At 27.2% G+C, this 16,877-nt stretch overlaps 1 protein-coding gene across 1 annotated transcript in view; it reads right to left on the bottom strand.

The window, feature by feature from the left end:
• The window catches only part of Tmtc2 (Transmembrane O-mannosyltransferase targeting cadherins 2), a 136,604-nt gene that overhangs the window by 87,701 nt on the left and 32,026 nt on the right, over positions 1–16,877 (bottom strand). The window contains exon 2 of the mRNA XM_065501639.1: positions 3,089–3,127. The gene's annotated coding sequence lies outside the window, so the exon portion shown is untranslated. The remainder of the gene's footprint in view (positions 1–3,088; positions 3,128–16,877) is intronic.

The following is a 16,877-nucleotide window of genomic DNA, read 5'->3' as shown; positions in this document are numbered from 1 at the left end:
TTTGGCACATGTAGTATGGTAAGATTATTATATTCCACTTACGATTCTTCTTAAACTTTCTTACTTATGTTTCAAATTCTACTTATACAGTGTAGCACGAAAAGAGTGAGACACTGGATGAAAAGGACTAGTTTTGAAATGTATGTTAAGCACATTTTTTCTTAAGCTCAATTGCATATATTTTTTTTTTTGATTTTAAAAGGAATAGTAAAATTTATAATGTATTTTTATCAGTTGACTTTCTGTCTTTCTTAGTTAATTGGTTAAATTTTGAGCACAACATTTAAGTACAACGAAATTTCAGTAATATTGTGATATTATTTTACCATGTGCAACATATTATTTATCTCCCTGCAAACATTCAATCATATAAATATATTAGCATATCTATATTAAATATATACTAAGTATAAACATACATACTTATATAAATATATTTTTCTATATAACCACCTTAGTATAATACACAAACATTCCAAACATGAATACATAAGTAAGCAAGTAAGTAAGTAGATCTGTATAGACACGTATATGTATTACATATACAGTATATTTTACTGTGTTTGGCCAGCAGGCATTTAAAGCAATCTGTTGCAAGCAGTTTAAATTTCAAAATATTATGAACATTTTCTTTTTCGTCTCCTCAGTTTTATCTATTTTTGTATTTACACAAGTCTCCTTATACTCTATACTACAACTACACACGTACTGTTGCAAACACATACACATGCAAATACATCCTTTGGACAGCATGTTCATTAGACATGTCCTTAAAAAATAGATTTGCTTTGGATGACCATTATGCGCTTAAACTAACTATTGCAAAATGTGAATGTTGAGTGTCGATTGAATGTTTTAAAATTATTTTAATATATTAATATTAATGGTACTACATTTGAACATTATCCCGTTTAAATAATATTTTTTAAACGTTTGAAGTAAATCTTATCGTTTAGGGAAAATTACACTTCTAATCTAAAGTAGTAATTTCACTGAGCATAGCAAAACCTACTAGTTTACTCATGTTTACTCATGTTAACGAACGAATTTTATGGATAGTAGATCGTGAAGAAAATTTCTGTTTTCCGTTTTGTAAAATATTGTTTTGTATTGCCTTGCCCGACTGCTGCTTTACCAAATATTGGAGAACACTACAAGATGAAGCTAATTACTATGAATTATGTATTTTGAAGCCATTAATGAGACTAGTGTTAAATAGAAGATATATATATTATACATCAGAGTGAAGGAAATTGTGTCTTCTTTTCAAAAAAATATAACATAATTTTATTTTCTCCATTTGTTTATAAAAATTATTTTTTTTAAACTTAAACATGATTAAATATGATTGTGTATTGTTCTCAAAAACATTTTTAAGAATTAAAAAATTCATAGAAGATTTTTTTCAAAAATATGGGAATAAAAAAGAAAAATATGGAAATGCAAGGATTCAAAAAAGAAATTTGTGAATTGTTAATGACAATCCCGCAATTCCCAAAATTTTTTTTTTCAAAAATCACAAAAATTGTATTTTTTTAGTTTTTTTGATTCTGTTGACGGTACCGAGGTCCGGGCTATAAATTCCCTTTGCAAAATATTTAAGAACATATTGGGGCACAGAAAAGTGGTTTTAGTTTTTTGAAAGCAGCGATTAGAGAAAATTTTATCTAAATTTGAAATTTCGGAAGGCTCTGGACCACGCTATAATATGAAATTTGATATTATTTTGCTTTTGTAATATTTCCTGAAATGTTATAGTAGTTTCTGTAAAGTTAGAATTAATGTAAATACTATAGTCAAGAAAATCGGAAAAGTTTTGGATCCGTTATTAGAAAAAACGCAGTTAGGTAAAAAAAAACTAAAATTTTAATATTCAAATGCGAATAACTCGTAAACTATAATAGATAATATATAGCTATAGCAATAATTTTTTGTAGATCTCTTCTAGTAGATTCCACATATATAAAAATCTTTCAAATCGAATCTAGAACAAAAATTTGGCATCATTTTTAATTTTTGATATACAATAGGTGCCCCAATTCGGGGCATTGTGGCTCAGCACACCCTTGGTATTTTAAGCTCAAATTCAAAAATTAAACTTATCAACAATTTTTACAAATATTTTTCTGTTTAAAAAATTAGTTAGCAAATTAGTTTCAAAAGAAAATACTTATGATGTTTTGAAGTAGTGATTTCACAAAAATGGTATGATCGAGAAAAATTCTACGTATTTCCGCACTCTGGGGATTCCAAGAAACAGAATTGGGTTCTAGTTATCGGGTTGAATTCAAAATTTACAATATCGTTAGTTTTAGGACCTATCCAAAGCAAATCTACTTTTGAAGGACATGTCTAATGTATACTAATGTAATAATTTGCACACAAAATGAAACATTCATATTCATTCATATACACAGGCATTTTGTATGTCTAAATTTTCTATAAAGACGATGGATGATGAGGATGAAATTGATGTTGGTGATTTTCATGTTCATTTCTTAAAGTTTATTAATTTTTCTATTAAAATCTTAATACAAATATTTGCTTAAATAAAAGTAATAAATATGTATGTGTTTGTTTATGGCTGCTTATGTGAGTATGTGTTTATTTATGGTTTATGGCAAATCGTATGAGAACATATTTAATGTTGAGAAATAACTTACATTTCAAATTATTTTATTTATAGAAATATTTCATTTAAATTAATTGTTTTTTTTGCTGTTTGTTATTATTCCTGAACATATTTACTTGACTTGTGCAAGGATTTATAATCTATTATAATATTTGTTAAATTATTTCTTTTAATTATTAATTAAATGTTGATGTCAGGTGTTTGACAATATGTCTAACGCCACTGTTGCCTTATTATAGTAACCTAAATATTTGAAATGTTAAATTCAGCATTTAAACCATTAGGTACATATAATTTGAATTTCTTTTTAGGAAGTAAAGTCATTGGCTTTCTTATATTTCCTCATAAATTTTAGTGTCCAAAGCCATTAATTTAATAAAAATGTAGCCTCTAACTCAATATTTTAAATATTCCTCAGCATATTTTTTTTTATATTTAAAAAAGATGTTTACTTACTTTATGATCAATTTGTTCAAATGTGTTTAACATTAGTATCTGTAACGAAAAAGAACAGAAACAATGTTTAACAATAAAAATATTATTTTTACAAATATAAAACTATTAATAAAATTGTTTATGCAAAAAAAAAATACATATGTCTGTATAGCTTCAAACAGTACAACATTTTTGAAGTTTAAAAACACGCATTAATCAACATCAACACCATTCGTTTGTTTCGTATTTTTTACACATTTTTTCTTTCGATTTTTCAAACATGCACACCCGCACAAACAGGTACGAAATTCATTTATAGGATCTTGTAGTATCTGCAACAAAAACTACAAGTACCAAACAAAAAAAATAAATAAATACATAAAAAGGTATACAGCACTTGTACGAGTAAAGTTGTAGTATGTAAAAAGAAAAAAAGGTATTCATACCCTCATCATATCATAGTTGTAAATAGTAAATATCATATTATCAAGGCATCAATGTGTTTGTAAGTAAGTAAGTAGTGTGGGTGCATCATACATTGAAAAACTAAATGATTTTATATTTAGTGCATAGCCCAGCAAACATGTACGATTTAACTCAAAATTAAAATTATTTGAAATAAATATCTTTCAACAAAGTTTGAGTACAACTGCAGAATAATAGATTTTTCTGCAACCAGAGAGAAATGAATGAATTTTTCAAATGCCCGATTTAATGTTTTGCTGGGAAATATCTGAGTGTGTGAATGCGTGTGTTTAAGTTACTGATAGTTGTATTTTGTAGTTGTTTGCTGAACCAATTTTTTATGGTAGTAAATTCCCTAACAACACCATTTGCCCCTCCCATTACCATTCCCCTTTAGTTTTGGTTTTGTTTACATTTTTTATATCATAATACATACAAAAAGATGATGTTGCTCTTTCCGTTACGTGTATTTATTCACATGTATTTGTAAGGATGAGTAAGTATAAAAGAGTTTGAGTGAGAGCGGTTTGAGAGAGTATGATTTTGTGTATAAAAGTGTATAAGGCAAACAGCCATGTAACCGTAAACACTTTAATTGCTTTCATAAAATTTTCACACGATATACAAATGCACATTAGGATGGCCCTGGTTTGTATGGAGGAAAGATAAATTTCACGCAGAGAAATACAAAAGTTCTTTAATTTTTGAAGTTACCCGATATGACATTGAACTTTTATTTTAGTTGGGAACATCCACAACATTTTTTTTAGATTAGGGCCACCCTAATGTACACATGTATGAATGTAGTTAGTTCGTTAGTTAGTTGTTTACGAATGAAGGTAAAAAGTTGTTAAATGCGGGAAAGGGTGTAGAGTGCTAGTATTACTTGCTAAATACTACAATTAAAATACAAAACAGTAGTAGTATTCGAAATATAAAAACTGTAACTGTCGACAAGATTTAAACTGAATACATGCTGGATTAAAAAAGAATGGCTTCATTTTTTTTTTTTGGGTAAAACTTAGTAAAATACAAAACTACTTAGTTGTAGTCAAAATATGTTGGTGATAGTAAAGGGCAACTGGTACTTGTTTAATTTCAAACGCCAGATTTTAATTTAAAATAAAAAAAGTTAAAATGATAAAAGGATAAAAGGAGCATAGCAATGAAAAACTCAAAACCTATTCAATTTTTTTTAAATTTTTTTTTTTAATTGGTCAAGTTTGTTTTTGTTTGTTGAAACTATTAGATTGAAAAATTTCAGTGAGAAAAAATGTTTAGTGGATATTTGTTTTGTATCTAAAACTTACTTCGATGTGTAATTTTAAATGCTCCATTTTATAGCAATACATACATATTACAATAGCAACTAAAATAAAAATCTCAAAAGTCTAACTCGCTTTTGAAATATGTTGAAGTTGTTAGGAATAGTTGTATAGGTTGCGAATTAGGTTTTAATATTATCTTACTTTGATTTGAGTTACCAATTTCCTATATTTTATTTTTAAGAGAAGTAAAACTTAGGCAATTAATGCCTGTATATTAATTATGTTACTTTCTTTGGAAATGGGATATATTCGAGAAGGAAAGGTGGAGAAAGCCTCTGGTGGTGGATAGGCGCATTATTATTTTTATTTCACTGCGGCTGCATTTCAAGGAGGTCGCTGTAATAAATATTAATTTATTAGTAACCTAATAATTATCATAAACTGATGTTGTTGATTGGCAGCGGAAAATGTTTAGAACTTCTGCTAAAGTAACTAGTTCCAGAATGGGTTCAATAAGAATTAATTCAGATTCATTAATTAAACGTTTGAAACATTCTAAAGTCGTTCTACAGACTTTTCTAAGAACTAGTACTTTGGAAGTGGTGATAGATTATTCTAAAAAATCAGTGATGAGATCACCAGTTCTAGAGCGGTTACAAAGGTGTGTTTTTCTGTAGAGATTCTCGTGAATTAGTTCTGAGGTTTTTTGAAAGTAGTTCTGAAGGTGATAATAACCATATAAATTTGACAAAACATAAAGCATAGAACCAATAAGGGTCCTTATGTAAACGCTTAAATGCCTCGTAAATTCTGCAATCTGTGCATTTACACTCTCGCAAACGAACTGTCAAAAAATGTATAGAAATTCGATTGCACAACTCCGATAAGTTTGCGCGACAATTTAGACTTGCAAACTTGCATTTATTGTACATTTGATGAATCAGCTGCTTTTATTTATTTTTATTTATAAGAAATAAAAATCAAACTTATCAACAATGTTGATAGCACGCAGTTATTAGCATTGATTGTAAGTTGGCAACACTTAATGTTTAACATTGAAGCTGTTAAAAGCTCTAGAATTCGAATACTCTAGTTTTGTCCGTTAAGAACTATCATGAAGCTACTAGTTATAAAGTTTCTTGTACATTATAAAGTGTAATTTAAGTGTGTGTATTATTGTGAATCATAAACGTGTGTGTGTATTAAAACACATATAGACTATTTAAACTGTTGTTGTGTAAATTTGAATAAATAACGAGTTGTTACAATTTTAAAATGCTTTTATTTATCCTCATAATTGCTACAATATTTACTAATTACAAATAAATTATGAAATGATAGACTTTAATATTTCACCATTTGCTCTAATTTCATAAAATATGTACATTTTCTTCATATAGCTTTTCAAACAAGATTTTTTTTTTATTAAAATAAAATGATTATACTTTTAAATATTTCAGTATTCTACTTAATTAATTAAGATTTTTGCCAATTTCCTTTTTAACGATAAATTTTAGTTAAAAGCCATTGATAGAGCGACAGAGAAACTCTTTAACAAATCGTTTCAGTTGTATCTAGTATTCAATTTCTATTTCAGCTACAAAGACCAACAACATCTGGTGTAGAGAGTGTGGTGGTTTCAGTGGCTGGTTGTGTTGGTTTTCATTATATCAATAACAAACACATGTATATTGTTGCAATGTTTCTGTTAGTTTCCTGTTTCTAGTATTTTTTTTCTTATTTTGGAGATTGTATCATGTGTAATGTCGCAAAATATTTGGCTTATATACTCATACATATAGATTTCTAAAAAAAAGAAACTTTATATAGTTTGTTCTATTTAATATTTTTTTTTTGTATTTTTTGGAAAAATATACATTTTCCATTTTTTCCGCTAGTCTTGTTACATTTTTCTCTGCACACATATATGTTTTGGGTTTTCTTTTTCATAGACTGTTGTACTTTGTTGATACTTACTAAGAATGATTTTGAAACAACAACGTTAGCATATACTAGATATTTGTTACTACGTACATACATACATATGTGCTCTATACATGTGGCATAATTGAAGATTTTCAACCAGAAATTGTGTAGAAAAAAATCTGACGATAAAATAAGTCTTGCTTTTATGTGTGGGTGTTTTTATGTATATTTAACAATGTACTTGTACAAAACATGCATATGTGTAGGTGTACTCGATGTATATGAGTAGAAATATTAATACTTTTTTGTGGCTGCTAGTCAAAACTATAAAAAATTGCATGTAATGTTCTGGAAATTTCAAAATTTCTTCATTTGTTCCCCCTCCCCAAAAAAAAGAGATTCATAAATTTGTATAAAAGTTGCCAAACGAAAGTATCGTAAAAGTTTCATAGCTTCATTTTTCTTTAAACAAATATATAACTATATTGGAATACTTTAAGTAATCGATAGTAAAATCAATTCCTGAATTTATTTAGTTGGCATTGATTGCTAAATTTTTTACTTATTTCTTATTTAACTATTTGATAAATACTGAGATTGTCCTAAAAACATATCCTAAATCTACTTATATTAAGTATAAGATTCCAATTACCAGTAATCTAATTTTTGTATTTAATTCGTTACAATTGAATTATTTTTTTGATTCTCAATGAATAAATAAAGAGAAAAGAATTATTGAACTATTAAAACATACTGTGTAGTTCTAGTTCGTTCTAAAAGGAATTCTATTTTTTGTAATTACTTAGAAATGTTACTATTTTATTATTAAAGTTAGTTTTTTGTATACTTTTTGAGGTATTACAATGAGAGAGAAAATTTGTTGTACTAATTAGTTTTTAGCAATTTGTGGTACAAAGTAAAAACAACATGTTGCTTTTAATTGTTGCCAACTGGCAACAAACAATCCCTTTTCTTCACATGCTAAATAAATCTAAAAATGCAATTGTTATACCAAATGAAATTTTCATGTTTAAGACTCATACTTAAAATGCATCATACAAGTTTTTCTATTATCCTACTCATTTCACATTCCCTATTCCTGTTGCTATTTAACACCCTTGTTTTATTTTCACTAAAGGTACATGTTCAAATCCTTAAATGTTGCCAACACAAATAAACCATCAACTGACACAAAATACTTGTAAGTATATTTTCCTTTAAAATAGCAACTATAAATAGAAATAGCGTGCTTTTGGCAAAACTTCATTAACGAGAAAAAGGAAGAAAAAAATAAAAACGCATGCAATCAAGCAGCAACCGCTGTGTGCAACAACATTTTGTAGGTCAGTCATTTCTGAAATAAAAAGCCAATAGAGTATGAAGGCTAAAACAAACGCATTGTGGCTAAAAAGATGACATAAAACCCAGTTATGGTCAAGAGTCACGATTTTTCGTATGACGAAAAAAAATATACCAACTACGCGCTCCTTAAATGCATGAAATATTCAGTGGTCTTGGTGAACTCGTATGTTTAAATCGCAGTAATTAATAGTTGTTGTTGTTTCTTTGGTTTCTCAGAATGCAAGAATTTAAAAAAAGAAACACCGAGATTTATTAATGAATTTTTATTAGCAGTAAAACAAAGAAAAAAATATAAATTTCATATAAATATCATAAATCTGTTAGAATAGGCATTAAAATATTTATGTATGTTTATATCACGGCTTATGATTAATGTTTTATATACATAGTATCAACCATTAACTGCGAAAATATCTTAAGTTGCAATATATACAATTTTCGTTTATAGTGCTAATCGATCATTTTAAATAATTTACATAACATGGTTACGTTTTTACCTTTTAAAAACGGTATTTTATTTCCTTTAAATAAACCGTATTCATTTAATTGCAAACAAAAGCTAACAGTAGTAGTGTTTATAAAAAACCGACTTTTTAAAAAACAGGTTTGTCGGTTAACCGAAAATTGGACTTTTTTAGAAACCCGGTTTTTCGGTTAACCGACATCGAAAAAACCGTTTAACCATCATATATGTGTAGAAAACATAAAATGTACTATAAAGTATACACAGCTTTAAAATTTGTAGTTTATAGTAGTCAGGAATGGTTAGTATTAAATAACTATAAATATACAAAAGTGCTAAGTCCATTTTATTTTGTATAAATTTCAAAATTATGATCTCAATCAAATGGAGTATAAATATGTTACTAAATATATAATACTTATTTTAATTATTGGTTTATTCATTAAATTTCAACCAAAAAATGTAAATCAATTTTTTAATTAATTTTGATAAATTTGGTAATTTTGAAATTTATTATCACCTCGAATTTCTGATATGAAACAGAAAATGTTACAAGTCCCAAAAAAGGACCTATAAGATGCAAACGCACTTCTTCTTAGCTGTGATTATTTGTCATTATAAAAAACTCCATTATCAGATTTCAAAAATATTTCAAATAATGGTTTTTAGAACATTTTTTGTCTCTCCTGTAATATTTCTGAAAAGGACTTTGTACACTAAGCTAACGAAATGAATAATAAAATAAAAGTTTAAGAACAAAAGAAACTAATGAAGTCAAATTTATTGAAAGAAGATATGTACATCAAATTCAATTTAACGTTTGGTAAAATCATCACTAAGTTTATAATGAATCATTATTAAGATTTAGCTTAACTTTAGAATTAATTTTTAATAGTTTCATTATGTGCAATTTATTCTAAGTTTTTCAGAAAACTCATCGTCCTCTACTATTTAGAAACATTATAATTCTTACAAATATTAATCTAAAGAGATTGTAAATCAGCAATTTAGGTTTCAAATCAGACCAATAATGTGTATACAATAAATATAAAAAATGCACAAAAACATGAGATTTATTAATTTTAGTCCCAAATTTTAAAAACCGGGTGATAAAATCCGGATAAACCTGTTAACCGAAAATCAACATTTTAAATAAACGGGTTCGCAAAAAAACGAGATTTCGAAGAAAACCCGGTTTTTCGGTTAACCGGATTAATCACTACTCAGTAGTTTAAAACCCTTTATTTAAATACACCAATTGATCTGCAATTTGCTTTTACTATTTATACATGGTGTCATCTTCTAGTAGTTTCATGAATTATCTAGCGGGCAAAACTGTAATGTTCTATTTCTACAGCTTTTAGCAGTTTTAATGTTAATGTTAGCTGCTTTAACAGTTAATATTGTCAAATTTATAAACAATATTAATAACAGCGTGTTATCAACATTATTGATAAGTAGAAGATTCAAACACTGGAAATGTTTAAAAATATAATAGGTGTTTCTGGCAATCGTAACAGACAAAGGCTGTAATGGGGCAACTATATTTCGATATATCATGTCTTACGTCGCAATACAATTAATAAATTTCATTCATTAAACAAGTGTATTTTTTTGCCCCCGTAATGATTTAGCTTTTATGGTGGGATTCTTTGAATGGTTGTTGAATGTTGGATTTTTGTCTTGTTAATTGCAGCTTAACAAAATTAAAAGTCCGAATATAAACTTAAAGTTTATTTACGGTTTTAATTAAATTGTCGATTTATTTTTTGCCACACTGTAGAATATGCCGTGTGTTTATTGTTTGTTTATTTTATTGAGTTAATTAAAATAGCTGTTGCTGTTTCTTTTTGTTGTTGTTGTTTGCAGTTTAATTAGTATAAACATTTGAAAACAGTTTTATTGCTGCCAACTCCATTTCAAATGACATGCAATTTGTAGCAGACCCAAAAGTAAAACTAGACCAAACTCCAAGAAAGAATCAAAACAAGGAGGTAAAATTTGCTATTCCTCTATTCACTAATAATTTGTGCAGTTAAAAGAAAGTAAGTTTGGCACAATATTTATTTAGATCTATGTAAATAAACTAAACATAATTTAGAAACGAAATCAACTCAAATTTCTTTGATATATATGCACAAAAATAAACAAAATTTTACCATGTTCTTGAAATAAGCTGTGCTCTTAAAGATGGAAGATTTTGGGCTGGTAAATGTAAAAAAGAAATGTAATTTCTCTACAGCATAAATCTTATTTTTATATACGAGTGAGTGTAAGTTTTACAACTCTAATACCCAGATTTTTTTCTTATTTTCCTTATCCACTTTAATATTAGTATAAATCTTTATAATCCACTTCCTTAATTAGTTTTTACTTTTATGTATTTTATGTTTTATAATTATTTTTTTCTTCTCATTTTTGCTGGAAATTGTTTTAATTTAATTTGCATACGTTGGCTCATGAATGTTCAGTCTTTTAGAAAAATAAGATAACAACTGTAATTAGCTTCACTTACAGCATAATTTTCATTATTCTTTCCACAACAGTTTTCTTTCACTTTTTTTTCATTCTATGACCTAACGCGAAGTAGCTACAATGTTCAATTTTAGAGCAAGAGAGAGAGAGAGTGAGAGTGAAAGAAAAAAATAAATCTATTTAAAACTCATTAATCTTGTAAAAAGATGAAATCCTTTTTTATATGTAGGAAAAATCGAGGGTAGCAAGTTGCTCTAAATGTCACCACCAGCATCATCGTCAGCATCATAATTTGTATACTTAGCTGTGCTACTTGTAGTTTTAAATTAAATTAAAAAACTCTTAATGTTGCAGATTAAAGGAAACAATAATATTTTCTTAAGAGTTTTTTTTTTGCAGAAGAAATTCTTCAAAATTGAGTTATTTGAATTTTTTGTAAAATTTAAATTAAAGCAAATAAATTATTTCAGTATCATTTGTTAAAAATTAAATATTTTTGAGGTATTACCGTACTACTATATATGGTGAAGGGTAAAATTAACTAACTTGCTTTTTATAACCTTTACCATGAATAAATAAATTTAAAAAATATTATTTTTTAAAAAAAATTAAAAAAAAATAATTTGCCATAAAATTAACCAAAAAAAAAATTTAATTTTGAAGAAAAAAAAATTATTTTTAATTTTTTTTATATAAAAATATTTAAAATTTTTATTTTAAAGAAGAATGTTGGTTAAAAAAAAAACATTTTTGAAGGCATTTGCCATGTAGGATAAAAGGGGACAATTAGCCAATTTTTTAATACATTCTTTTATAAAACCCACAGAATATATTCTTACATTTTTTCTATTTCAAATACTTAGATATGTAGGCTTAAGTTTTACTTATTTCAATAATATTTCAAACCGCACCAGGGGTATACAGCTGTATTCTCAGAAGTAAAATAAAATAAAGATGTATTAATATACATGTAACACCGTTTTATTCCTTTTAACTTTAATTTATTAAACAAAAAACGATCGATTACTCTGCTTTCATGCTAATCGGTGTTGACAGAAGTGCTCTACGGCGAATTCTACAGAATATAGTATTTGAAATATAGCCAGACTCAAAAAACAATCATGGTGAAATATAGAAAAAAGCCTTTGAATGAAACATACAAAGTTGCTGAACTTATTTCCTATAAAATTTTAGCAAAAAAAATTAAATATTTGCGGAAATTGTAAATGGTGGAAATACTCGTATAATCAAACTACAGTTTTTCACTTGCAGTCTGTCTTTTAAAAATAAACCTTTACGAAAGTCAAAACAAACGCTTTTTTTACATTCATACATTTTATTTAGCTTGCGAGTTTTTTTGTTGTTGCATTCAAAGCTTCTTTTTTGACTCTACAGATTTCATGCTGTGAAGTCGTTGTTGTATATAAAAGTTGTTTTAGTTGTTTATTTTAAATTGGTTTACTCCTTCTTAACATCCTACTCCCTCGGCTGGCCCACAACATCGACTAACAGGTCACTTCGTTTACTCTCTCACACTTACTCTCAGTGAGTGTATACATACGATTATTTACGTATGTATGTTAGTAAGTGTGTGAAAAACCTGAGTGTAAATCTGTTTATTGTTGTATTATACAATTTCCACAACAAAAAAATAAAAAAATAAACAGCATGAGAATGAGAGAGTGTAAAGCATACAAACAAAACAACTGCTTTAAGTAGTTTTAGTTCGTTTGCTGTTGTTGGGTTTTTCCTGTGTAGTCCATATTTTTCTGGCTTTATGGTTTTTTTGTTCTTTTTTTGTAAACTCAACTATATTATGGTTAAAAAAAACAAATGAAAAAAGAAATCAATTTGTTTTTATGCAGAAAACATTACGACTTGCATACATATGGAAAAGTACTCACACACTCTTACACTTATTGTACAAAATTGTAAAATTGTACACACATACGTTCACAAAAAGTCATTATAAGTTGAAATTGTTGCCTTTGTTTTCCTGTTGGAATACATTTTCTTGTTATTTTTTGTTTTTTTTTTTATTTTCTAGGCAAATTCAAGTATAAATGTTTGTATTTGTACGTACTGTGTGCATTGCACACATTGTGTGTATTTGGATGTGTCTGTGCATGCTTATACTTGTTATTTATGTTGGCCGGAAATACGTCATGATTGCATGCGAAGGCTTGGTTAAGCTGGTTTGTTAAGTTTTAATTCATTTGTGCTTAATTTTCTTGATGATTATTGTCTGTTTAATTTAATCGCGCACAATTTTCCAAATGAAATGTAACTTGAGCAACATATAAAATAAAAAAAAAAGTTGGTAATATAATAGTTTGAATGTTTGTAGGCAAACGTATTCATTTCAACAGATGTTATGCAAAATATAATGGAAATTTACACTTTGTAGTTTTTATTACTAAACTTAAATTTATTACTTTAGTTGTAGTTATTTGAATGAAGAAAAAAAATTAAATCAAACTTGCAAAGAAATGTAGCACTGATAGCACTAATAGTACGAAATAAGATGAGTAATAATTTCACAAACATCGGGGCAGTAAAAAATTAAATAATGAACTTGTAAAAATTAAATTAATTTCTCTAGCTCAAAGCAGTTCTTTTGAATTTTATGTTTGTAACTCAAAACTTACAATTTTAGAAATTTTTTGGAAAATCAAGAGCATTGTTGATTCTTTTTTCAAAATGGGTCCTTTTTTAATTTTTTTGGTTGCTCAATAGAATGGTCTTTTCCTTGAAGACCTTTTTGGTCGCTTAGTGGGATGCGAGTGGGATATCTATCAAAATAAATATTTTGTAACTCAAGACATACAGTTTTTGAAATTTTTTTTTTCGTAATAAATCCTTTTTTAAAATTTATTTTGCTCAAAAGAAAGCTTATGTGTATTCCTTTAAGAGATTTTTGGTCACTTAGTGGGATGCAAGTGGGATATAGTATATGAAAATAAATCTTTTAACACAAAACATTTATTTTTATATTTTTTATTTTTTCGAAAGATTGAAGAAATTGTTATTTAAACTATTTAAACATTTTGCTAAGAATAATAGGTAAGAAGTTACATGGATGAAAAAAAAACATCTGTTTGGCCAAAATGTAAAATTTTGACCCTCTCTAACTCAGAGAGTTCTCGACAGATCCTTGGAGCAAATTTCATCCCGATCGGAAGACATCGATTTAAAAAGTTGGTTCACTTGACATGAAATCCCCCTTATAAGAAATCGATATATATGTGAAAGTGGAGACCATACAAAGAAACACTCATATTTAAGTCCTTTGACACGGTGTTATATTACAATAGTTGAAAGAATCCATTGACTAAATAATTTAGATCAGCAATCTTCAGTTGTACAAAATTTTGGAAAAATATAATTCAAGATCGACAATCTCTTTCCATAGCCACCAAATGGCATTGAATTGTTCTTATTATTAAAATTCTTTTATTTGCTATCAGATAATCCCGAATTTTAGTTCTCAACTATTGGGAGTTAAATAGGTGATGCTGCAAGATTTACTGTATAACTTATTGTTGACAAAACCTGTGCTGGGCAGTGAAATTTATATTTTTTACAAAAACTTGAATGTTACTTTGATTTGATTCGTATAAAATATTTGCATTTATTTTTCCATTTATAAATAAAATTGTTGATATTTTTTTTTTAAATAGGTCCTTTCTGACTTTTATAAACCTAGTTTAATGTTTTTTGTTTGTTTATTTAAAATTTAATTTTTATAACTTCCAACTTAATATCCATAAATTTTATAACAACAACGTAAACTTTACACAACAACAAAGAGATAAAAACTACAACAAATACATACATTATATAATACTGCATTTATTTCAATATCGCATTTAATTTGCAAATATAAACGGATATTAAATTTTGCATAAAAAAGACAGCAAATGTAAAAAACTACATACGTACATATATAGATATAAAAAATATTATAAATTTATTCGTATGCAGTCATATAGAAAAAAAGGAATTTGCGTTGGAAAAAAAAACAACAACAACAAAACTGAACTGAAAATAATGCAAATTCAAGGTTTTTAATGAAATTTTTAAAATATGCGGTTTTTTTATAACACAAATAACAAAAAATACAAACTTAAAAAAAGGAAGATGAAAAAAAAAATAATAAAAAATATTATATTTAAAAATAAAATAAAAATGTTACAAAATGTTTGCCATGAAATTCATGTGAATAAACTCATAAAATGTTTGTTAAAATATTTAAGCAAGTAAAACGCTTTTTATTCGCAAACATAATTCGCTTGCACAGAGAAGATACTGCAGGAATGTTTGCTGATGTCGTTTTTTCATTCGCTCTTATCCTTCTTATGTATTTACATACACAAATACTCATACTTGCACACTCACACACACACATTCATACAGCCACAGACATAAGTATTATTAAAATTATTAAAAGTTTATTTTTTATTTTTTATATTTATTTTATATTATTTGCCACAGTGCCTGTGTATGAGTGAATGTGTGGGTGCGACATATTTAGTTTGCATGTATTTGGGAGACTTAATGGAGATAAAGGAATTTTAATAGTTTTTTGCATTTAAGACTTTTATGTATGAAAAAAACTAATAGCGGGTTATGTGGGTTGAGAAAGCGGGAGAGGTATAGTGAAAAGTAGCATTGAAATTACATTTGTGGCCATTTTAATGAAGTTTTTTGTAAAAAGTTATAAATTTTACTAAGTCTACTAATGATTTCTATTAGGAAGGAGTTTAATTTTGTGACTACTTTGAGATCAACTTATAAGATAGGATTTATATTAAACAAAGTTGGTCAGTTTAATGAAGCAAACATTTACTGTTCAAAATACATTTAACTAACACTTATTTGTAGGAATACTTTGATTTGTTCAATCTTTTCATGTGTCGCATGTTACTTTCCTAATGTTTTTATTAAACTTTTAGCTCATTCAATTCCTCACAGTAACGAAATAAATTTAGTTTTCCTCTTTAAGTTTTGTTTCCGCATACACCGTAATCGGCACCGAAAACGAAATTCCATACATTTGCACCGAAAAAAAGTTCGTTTCAGAAATCGGCAACGAAAATTGGGAACGAAACGGCACCGATCAGTAACGAAAAACCTGTCATTTGGGGCCGGAAAGAAAACAACTTCAAGTAGGTTGTTTTCGGTGCTGTAGGAACGAAATTATTTTAATTATTTTTTTATTTCAAATTTAAAGAAAATCAAAATGAATAAAAAAATAAATTTGACAAAAATAATGAAATTCTATTTAATGTGCGAAATCCTAAATTAAAAAATAATTTCGTTTCTGTTTTATACCGCAACTGAAACCAAAACAGTTCAGAAACGAGACGGTGACGAACACCAACGTTTTTCAGTTTCAGTTTTCGTTATCGGCGCCGATTACGGTGTATGCGGAAGCCCAGCTTTATTGAAGGAATTTTATAATATTAAACCAATTTCTTTAAATTAAATTTTGATATAAAAAACATATGAAAAAATTCAAAAAAAGTCTGTTGACTAATCGTTCGTTTAGAATTCTTAAATTGTATATAAATAGACTGTTAGCAATTTTATTCAAAGCTTCAACATCTTTTCTATAATTTAATGCCTAAAATTTGACTATAAACATGTGGCTGAAAAATGTTCTTCATACATGTTGCTGCAAAATTTTCTGGATTTTCCTACATACATTTTGTCGTGCACATATTCCAGCAACATTTGGCTTCACTCAAGCAAATTTTTTTTTTCAGTCCAGAAACAGTTTTTTTTAACTCTAGCAACATGTCTCTTAAGTCTAACAGCATGCTGCCTAATTCTAGCAGCATATTCCCTA

Source organism: Calliphora vicina, chromosome 2, assembly GCF_958450345.1.
Source record: "Calliphora vicina chromosome 2, idCalVici1.1, whole genome shotgun sequence".
In the NCBI taxonomy this organism is placed as follows: Eukaryota; Metazoa; Arthropoda; class Insecta; order Diptera; family Calliphoridae; genus Calliphora; species Calliphora vicina.
The sequence above is the reverse complement of the archived record's forward strand: the minus strand, read 5'-3'. Positions and strand labels throughout refer to the sequence as shown.